This window comes from Nannobrachium achirus, assembly GCF_963921795.1.
Source record: "Nannobrachium achirus genome assembly, chromosome: 15".
Taxonomy (NCBI): Eukaryota; Metazoa; Chordata; class Actinopteri; order Myctophiformes; family Myctophidae; genus Nannobrachium; species Nannobrachium achirus.
In genome coordinates, this window is record NC_137822.1 from 54,268,504 (window position 1) to 54,278,239 (window position 9,736).

A 9,736-nucleotide genomic window follows, 5' to 3' on the forward strand; every position below is an offset into this window, starting at 1 on the left:
TGTTGGAGTTGAACCAGACGGAAGGTTTGGTGGTAGGAGACAGTGTGGACAGGCCTTGAAGTTAAGGCATTAGAGCTGGTACTCAAGACAATCAAAATAGAGCCCTCAGGGTCTAAATTGACCCATACAAGTATGTGACTCTGACAAATGGAACCAAATTGGTTCCATTTACTGTCAGGGTAAAGAGGAGAGCTTGAAATGTAAATGTTTGAGAACCACTGCTCTACACCAGGGGTCGGCAACCTTTTTGGCAAGTGCCATGTTTTTTTTTTAATATTCTTCTGTGTCTGTGTGCCATACCAACATTTTACATTTAATTATCAACCTCATCAAAATTAAAATTGAATACAGATTTTGGTTTTCCTAACCTTCTTGTTTTTAAATATATTCGGAGCGGTGCAAACCGCTTCCCACATTTGACTTAGTGTGTAGTCATTTCCCCATGTCTCTATGTGTGTGTATGTATGTATGCAGTACCAACAGCTGAAATACTGGCATCCCCATCTAGTGGCCCAGGTCTTTTGGTAAATGGAATGAATACATACATTTATACATATTTATTTTGTTTTATTTATTAACTATATGTGTGTGTGTGTGTGTGTGTGTGTGTGTGTGTGTGTGTGTGTGTGTGTGTGTGTGTGTGTGTGTGTGTGTGTTTGTAGGCTATAGATTGAATTGCTGTTCCAAGCAACATTGTAATAACATAATATGATATGATTGCGACCGTCAGGTCGCATGTTACTACCAAAACCTCCACCGGCTGTCTGTCAGTCGGTCGGTCACGTCAATAAAGAGACAAAGGAGACAATAAAGCATATGCCTTATGTTTTATTGTCTCCCTAATTTATATTATCTGATACTTCCTTTGTATATTTTGAAACGCATAGCATCATTCAGCGTCCTCTTCACGTTGGTTGCAACGGCCTTCCTTTTTTTCCCCCTTCTTTTACCGTTTCTTGATAAAAAAAAAAAATGTCTTCTCTTCTGGTTGCCAATTCGCAGCACCTTCCCGCGACCCCACTTTGGGTCGCGACCCATACTTTGAGAACCGCTGATCTACACCATATCTCTTCGACACAAATAGCAGATCTATAATCTCACGTGGCAGCGTGACATAGGCCTACTGTGAGCTATAGTGGATCACATACACTTACGCCGAATGTTGGACTATTAGACAGGCAGGGACGTGCTGGCCATTGGGAAAAGCGGGACAACTCCCGAACGGCCGGTTCATTCCCGGCCGGTGCAGGCCGACCATTAGGAAAAACATAAAAAATAAAATGTCTGCCTTCGTTCCATTTTGGGGGCTGGGCGGCCAACAAAGTAAATCGTCACTGTCGGGCACAAAAGTAGTGAAAACAGCAGATCTACAAGCACACAACGCCTCGCGGTGCGAGGCGTTGTGTGCTTGTAGATCGGCTGTTTTCACTAGTTTAAATCATTTTTAAAATGATAAATACAAAACAAACGGTTCTGGACATATAAGGTTTCCACTCGACAACGACGAAATATAACAAAAAAAAAGGGCCTCTCCAACTCTTTTTCCCGGGCTGAATCAGGGGCCCAGCACGTCCCTGTAGACAGGCCCAGCAAAGCCGGATGCTGGTTCATGAGGTTAACTATACGGAAGACCTGGGATTATTTGATACTTTAGCTATTGAAAAATAGCAGATATACAAGCTCACAGGAGGGGTCCCTGGAACAACATATTTTGAGATGGGGGTCCCCGGCCAAATGCATGTAATTTTGAGGGACCATTGACATGAGCAAGTTTGAGAACCACTGATTTAGAAGGATTTAGAAGACATTTATAGAATCAGGGCAAAATAGACAAAAAAGACTTGCGCAAATTTAAAGTGGTTAAAGTCTAGAGCGACGAAGACGCGTTCCCGGCCTTTAATGGCTTAACACCAACAGTGTCAAACAGTTTGTCCTCACCAGACTTGGTGGGCATGCATGTGTGTGTGTGTGTGTGTGTGTGTGTGTGTGTGTGTGTGTGTGTGTGTGTGTGTGTGTGTGTGCGTGTGTGTGCGCGCGCCTGCGTGCGGTTTAATTTATACTTTTGCTTGCCGAAAATAACCGATTTTCAAGCTTCCGTTTTTGTTTCCGATGTGAAAATCTATTATTTTCAACAAGCGACACACATCTAGCCTTCATGTAGAGGGGCTGATTACAGTATTATTTATTCACCGTTAAGTTTCTTTAAGTCTGCAGTTTTGACAATACAGTCTTATACAGTTGTTTACCGATGTTTCTGGTTGACATTGGCACATTTCACTCAGGTTTTTTCATGTCACTCATGTCACTTTGTCTGCTGACATCACTCAGCAACGAAATAAAAATAAAATAAACAAAAATAAAAATAAAACAATTCACAGGATCACCCCATGATGTGCACTGCATTGTAGTTTCAAATGCACTACATTGCAGGCATTTTTAAGTAAAAAACTAAAAAAGAAGAAGACACGTGTGACATGCATGATCTGGGCAGATTGCCCCAGGAAATGTGCCAATCTCAACCCAAAACAACGATATGACTTTTACTCTTGATTTCATTGAGGAGCTTGAAAGGTTTCCATTTTTTACTAGTAAAAACGTACTGTTTTATAGTTTCATAAAGCATTTCTCAGTGATACTGTGCTCTTGGTCCCATAGCATGTCATTATTATTACATTTCTTTTAATATATATTTTTTATTTTAGAGAGAAATTACAGAAGTTCACATTGAACTTTTGAAACCCCTCAGTTGCTTTGGTCCTGTGTGGATAAAGAAGCATAAAACTGTAATCTGACTTTGACAATGGAATAGAAGTGGAATCAATGGAATAAAACAGGAACTGAAAGAACATAACTGCATTCAGTAGAAAACAATTGGAATCGATCATCATATTGGAACTGGCATTCATTTGTTTCTTATGATGTCTGCTTCGTCTTTATGATCGTCTAGTAACCAATCATCTAAGGTAATCTCAAAAAAGCTAAAAGAATTAGCTTAAAGGGGAACTTCCCTTTATAACTTTTCTGGGGTGATTTTCACATCTACTTAAGCGTTAGTATGCACCCCAGACAGTCAGAAGTGTCTTGATTCAATATTTACATCTTTGATATTTATTTGATCAAACATGCATTCCTGCTAAACGGAAAGACTTATTGTTATTGATGAGCTATTTCATTATGTTGATATTGTTAAGACATCTTGCGTGAAATAACTGAAAAAGCCAAGGTCTCCCCCTTGATTCAAAGGGCAATATCAGTCACAAGCAGGGATGTGTGGTTGAATGAGTTTAAAGGAACTATAGTCAACGTTTTCTTGAAAAACAGATGCTAAAATAAAAATAATGTTTCGAAAATATTTTATAAAAAAGATTAAGCTTCATTATGTGTTTCTATTCTACTTTGTTTACATCCCTTATCAATCCATATAAAAGAATAGAAGAGGGAAAGTCAAAATGTATGGGGGTTAGTGTGGAATGCATGTCTGATCAAAGGAACATAAAGTATCTACATACTGAATCAAGGAGTAGGAGTAGACGTGAAAGTGACCCAAGAGCAATCACATTTTGGTTTTCCACATTCCTTAAGCCACGTGACAAGTACAGTATTCTTCATAACATTGTCCTTAGCAGACAGAACTTTAAGGAATGCAGATTGCAGTCAAACACTATACACACAATGTCTTATATAAATACCATAGTCCCCATAATGACTTTATATTTACAGTCAAAATACCATCGTCCCGTAATGACTTCATATTTACAGGCAGTCCCCATAAACACTTAACATATTTATACAGTCTAATACCACATTTCCCATTACGTCTTCATAATTACACTCATGATATTCCACAGTCCACATAATAGCTGCATTTTTACAGTCAAATGCCATAGTCTCCATATTGTCTCTATATGTACAGTTAAATACCACAGTCCCCATAATTTATTTTATATTTGCACTCAAATACCATAGTCTCCAAATTGTCTTTAGCCTATATTTACAGTAACGTATCCTTGGTCCCCATAATTTCCTTATATCTACAGAGAAATACCACAGTCCCAGGGCGTCCCGGTATAGCACAGGGGTAACTAAGTTACAGCACTGAATCTGCGGTTCGATTCCTCCATCCGTGGTGCCTCCGGCTTGGCCGCGCGCACCAACGAACACGGCTGGCTGTGTTCGCGGGTGGGAACCTGGCAGCGGGTGGGTGCGATCTCTGTTGCTGCACAATAGCGACTCCTGCAGGTTGTTCGGGGTGCCTGCGCGTTCGGCAGAGAGGAGTGGAGTGTTCCTCTGCATGCATTACATCCTCGAGGTGAAACTCCTCGCTGTCGGGTGAAAAGAAAGTGGCCGGCGACGTCACACGCCTCAGAGGAGGCACACGGTTGTCTACTACACCGTCCCCAGATCAAACAAGTGGCCGTTGGCAGTGACTATACACATGGGGGGGAATTGGCAAATAACTTAATTGGGAAGAGAATTTGAAGAAAAAAAGAAAGTGTCTTTATATTTAAATTCAAATAACATGGTCCCCATTGATGTCTATATTTACAGTACAGTTACAAGTCCATGGTGTTCACTCTTGTATTTTGTTTCGACAGATGTTTTTTTTCCCCTCGTTGTGTCCTTGGAGCGTGATACGGACATTCTGTGTGGGTGAGGTGTTAGGAGACTTCTTGAACGAGTCTATGAAAGGGTGGAAAAAGCACATTTGATAATAGCGTGTTAGTACAGTGGTTCTCAACCTCTGGGTCGGGACCCCCAGAGGGGTCCCCAAATTATTTCGAGGGGTCCCCAGATGATTCACTTAATGTGCAACATTGTGACAAAGTGACAATTTAAGGACGTTTTAATACCTCTAAAATGACAAATTAAACATTTGCCAAATTGTCAAATATTAGAGGCAGAAATTGGGAAAATAGCTGATCTACATGCTCATAACGCCTCGCAACGCGAGGCCTGGTGGCACTCTTCTTGTGCCACCAGGCCTTTACACACGTATGAGATGTGTTAGGTCATGTTTGAGGTTACAGAGAGAGGTGACAACAGGTCAAAAGATGAGAATCCACAGGAAACGCCGCTCCCCCTGACAGAAAGGCTGAATCTACTAACTAGATACACAGGTCTACTGATGATCAGGGATCATTAGAACTGAGATTTGTAAGCACAAGGTTCTTAGTTTGATGCCAACATATGTTTAACCTGCATCCAAATGTAGCAGTGACTCATAGCCTCAGCCAGATGACCTAAAAAATAAAGGATACCACTTTGGTCTAGTGCAGGGGTCTTCAACGTTTTCAGGCCAAGGACCCCTTAGTTGAGGGAGAGATGAAGCAGGGACCCCGACAACCTTTTCATAGATTCCATATTGTTTCATCGTTTGACAGCACAATCATCAGTGTATTTTGGATTCTTGACAATTTGTGTTTTCAGATATTTAACCACTAAGTACGAGTAAAAGGTCAAGTTTATTAGGTAATGATGGCTCACATCATTACCTAATAAACTTGACCTTTTACTCGTACTTAGTCTGCTGTTTCCCTTCTACACCAAACCTGCCGATCTACAAGCTCACAGCGCCTCGCAGCGCGGTCCCTGTCCCTGATATAATATTTCGAGATGGGGGTCTTTTAATATTTTTGACCAGAGTCTATAAATTTCTTCTAAATTCTTTTTTGGTTTTAGGTTTTTGAAAAACGCATGTATTCAAAGATTTTCAAAAATAGCAGATATACAAGCTCTCAGCGCAGCACCAGCTAAAGCATAACATAATGCTTAAAGTAATATTATAATAATGCGTTCCAGTTCTAAAAGGGGTTAATTCTCATTTGATTCTTCCATGCCAGCGTCTATGCACAACTCAATGTTTTGCTCGCACAACAGAAACAGACACCGTTCTGGTGTACATGGTACTGTGTGTACCATTTTTATGAACAACAACAAAAAGGTACAGTATGAAAATACAATTAAATGTAGCTTAAAAACAATGTAAGCATGTAAGTTCTTTTAGAAAACAGTGAAGCATCCCAACAGGTGAAGAGGAGGAAGGGGACTCTGCACACTGATGAAGACCCGCTATAGCAGTGGTTCTCAACCTTTCCAGGCCGCGACCCCCCCCCCCCCAAAAAAAAAAAAACATATTTCAACTGGGGGGACCCCCCCCACCCCACCCCACCCTACCAGGCACTTGGAATTGTAGGAGTTGGCATTACATTTAGTTTGACAATCTATTCCATTGTGAAAATAGCAGATTTTACATGCTCTCAACGCCTCGCAACGCTATTTTCACATGTTCTCTCTCCAATATTTGAAATTTGGCCAATGTTTAACCAGAGATACTTAAAAAAAAGAAAAAAAGTCTTAAAAGTCCTTAAATTGTCACTTAAAAGTGTGCTGATACCCTGTATACACTTACACTGTATGTTGTTCTGTTTACCGATGAGTGAGAAGCCAATCATCTGGGGACCCCCAAAAAATCATTTGGGGACCACTCTGGGGGTCCCGGCCCACAGGTTGAGAATCACAGCGCTATAGGGTTGAAACTTTGTGCCTGAGCTCCCAGTAGAGTGGATTGAAGTTGACAGTGTGCAGACCTCCCTTCCTCTTCTCAGTAACATAAATTACACCTCACAAAAAAAAATAGAGGCAAATCTTTGCTGTATACAAAGGAACTCAACCACTCCGGTGGAAACAAAATCCTTGTAAAACAGAAAAAAGAAAAGAAAAAAGCCTTTAAGCTTCTTCAAAGTCAAATTTGAGGGATACAAAAATATATATATATAACAAAGTAAAATATATTGTTTAACACAATAACAAGACATGACCCCCAAACATGTCATAAGGTGCAACTGGGTCGTTGCTTTAAGGCCAAGAGCACTTTGGTAGAGGTTTGAGTTGTGTAGTTAACCAGGGGCGTCAATTGGGTATGGCAGGGGTATGCAGCTGCCATACCCTGGGTCCAGGGGGGGAAAATAAAAGTTACTTTTAAATATAAATCCATGAACGTCTCCTTGTCTATCTGTGCTGGTTATTATGTTGTTAAATTACAGTAAAATAACTACAAATGCAACATTTTACAAAATGGTCACTTTAACAAGGTATTATAATTATATTCTCCACACTTGTATTCTCCCCACCTTGACAAAATGGTATATTCCCAGGTTCCGCAGGTCAGCTGCCATATCAAGAAACCATAGAAACGGGGGGACAAAAAATAAAATGTACTTCTTAAAATAAATGTATCGTGCCTGTTGCTAAGGTATGGCAACATGACTTGTGTCTTGCACGCGCTTGCCAAGACACCAGTCATGTTGCCATACCTCACCTTTTGCTGAACTGACACCACTGTCCATACACACCATTTGGCTGACCATTTGCTAACCCCAATTACATTACGTTCAATCTCACCAAACACTCTTTTCCTTCAACATTTATACAAGATGTATATGCTGTGGCTCAACCTAAGTAGCGCAAGGGATAGTTACAGTACACCACATTAACATATTACTATGGTCATTCTGAATGGTAGATACATTAGGTCAGTGTTTCTCAACCACTGTGCCTGGGGACCTTTGGTGTGCCCCTGAGAAGGGTCAAGTGTGCCCCTTGAAACTGCTTGAAAGCCAGTATTGTATTTATTGTTTTAAAAATGATTTAAACTAGTGAAAACAGCCGATCTACAAGCACACAACCCGATCTACAAGCACACAACGCCTCGCGTGCGAGGCGTTGTGTGCTTCTAGATCTGCTGTTTTCACTACTGTTGTGCGACAGCCTTGTATGATGAAGAAGGGCTTTACTTTGCGAAGAAACATACAAATTTGAAACTTGGAGATACAAGGTTTCTTCCCGACTGTGACGATATTTACACCCCCGTATTATGTTGGTGTGCCCATGGATTCTTGGGACATGAAAAGTGTGCCCATGCAGAAAAAAGGTTGAGAAACACTGCATTAGGTTACCTTTATTAGGGACAAACTTAAGCGAGTGGCTGAATATTCAGAACCGCGAGAGGCCATCCTCTGGGCCATCAGCTAGAAACTGATGACCAAGCCCGTTGCCACACTTGCCGCACAGCACCTGATGATATAAAACATGATCATACATTCAATTAACAACATCATGTATCCCAACAAAGGCACACATCCCAACAGAGGAGGTTCCTCCCACAGCTGAAGAATTTAGGGCTGTCACCATGATGACATCTCACATGACGATTAATTGTCACTCAAATAATTGCGATTAACGATTTAGTTGTGTTTTTGTCGCTGACAATTACATTCCTGTTTGGCTTGTAGGCTTTGAAGTTGCACATGGCAGACATGACACATAACCTAAATATACAAAGAAATGACAGACATATTTGACAACTTTATACTCCAAAAAGAACATAGTGGAAATAGCCGATCTACGAGCTCACAACGCATGCAACGCGTTGTGAGCTTGTAGATCTGCCATTTCCACTATTTTTGAAACCTTTTGAAATAATCAGTACTAATGGATAGTGATTTACATGTACACTGTTAACTGTGTGAGTCGTGACAGACGTCCCATCACATGTGTTAAGTGCAATGAGCAATGTATTATGATAATTACTGTACCTTGTAAGTTCAATTATTCAAGTATATGCACTGGCCATTGCCATATGCCTCTAATGTTGTATTTAGTTTGCTGTTGTTTTCTTTCATTTGTAAATAGGCCTATGTGTCAGTAGTTTTAATTTATGAACGAAATAGCTTTTTTTTTTTTGAATATTTTTTGAAATTATAATTAAACAACTAAATGTAGGAAACAAATGACCCATAAAAATGTGTGTGCGACCCAAAAATCGGTCCCGGCCAATGTTTTGGGAAACAGTGAGGTATATGACACTAGAAGATACTTAGGCCTACCTAGTGTCATCTTTTCAGAAGTGTCCATGAGCAAGGCAGTGGCGCCAGTTCAGCAAAGGCTAGGGTATGGCAAAGATGGGAGTCCTCGTGGAAAAGAGGCATTACATTTTATATAACACGGTTCTATTGTGAAAATACCAGATCTACATGCTCACAACGCCTCGCGCTTTGTGAGCATGTAGATCGGCTATTTTCACAATGGGTAAACATGGGTATGGCAGCTGCATACCCCTGCCATACCCAATTGACGCCCCTGGAGCAAGGCACTGCACACATCATTCACACACTGTGTGAGCATGTGAGCATCACCTACTGTAAATCCATTTTTGCCAAACTTAAATCAGCTAGCTACCCTGTGTGTGCATTATGGGGACTGATGTCTCACCTTGTAAGCAGTGAGTGACTCCATTAGCTTGGTGACACTGTCCTCTCTGATGGTGTCGGTGAAGGCAGGCCAGGGGGAGGAGTGGGCATACTTGGACCGACTGGAGAACAGCGGGTGGTCACACTGGGAACACACATAGATACCTGGACATACAGCGACGTTAATACCTGATTAAAACTCACAGAAACAGCGTGGGCAAGGCTTTCCCCCTTCACTGGCATCAATCGCGTTAAATGTTATTTTTCCAGGTTCTTTTCAGTTAAAAGCACAAACATATAGCTATTAGCTGACCTAATTAAATATTAGATAAGCGAAATAAATTAATCCTATCCCCGTACATGGCTGTTACATCATCAAACCATCTGAGTACTCGCCTGGTTTAAAATGATCCTTGTAGATCTCGCCACCGAAAAATCGACAAAAAGACATTTTGTGCAGCTGTCGTGACGTGAACGCTGATCAGTCT

The 9,736-nt window shown here is 40.9% G+C and overlaps 1 pseudogene across 1 annotated transcript; it reads right to left on the bottom strand.

Moving 5' to 3' along the window:
• Window positions 1–4,082: 4,082 nt before the first annotated feature.
• LOC308299957 (methionine-R-sulfoxide reductase B1-A-like) lies at window positions 4,083–9,699 on the bottom strand (annotated as a pseudogene). The gene is made up of 4 exons: window positions 9,645–9,699; window positions 9,271–9,413; window positions 7,943–8,073; window positions 4,083–4,233 (listed from the first exon to the last, which is right to left on the bottom strand). The product of its transcript is annotated as a methionine-R-sulfoxide reductase B1-A-like (transcript).
• Between the last annotated feature and the right edge of the window lie 37 nt (window positions 9,700–9,736).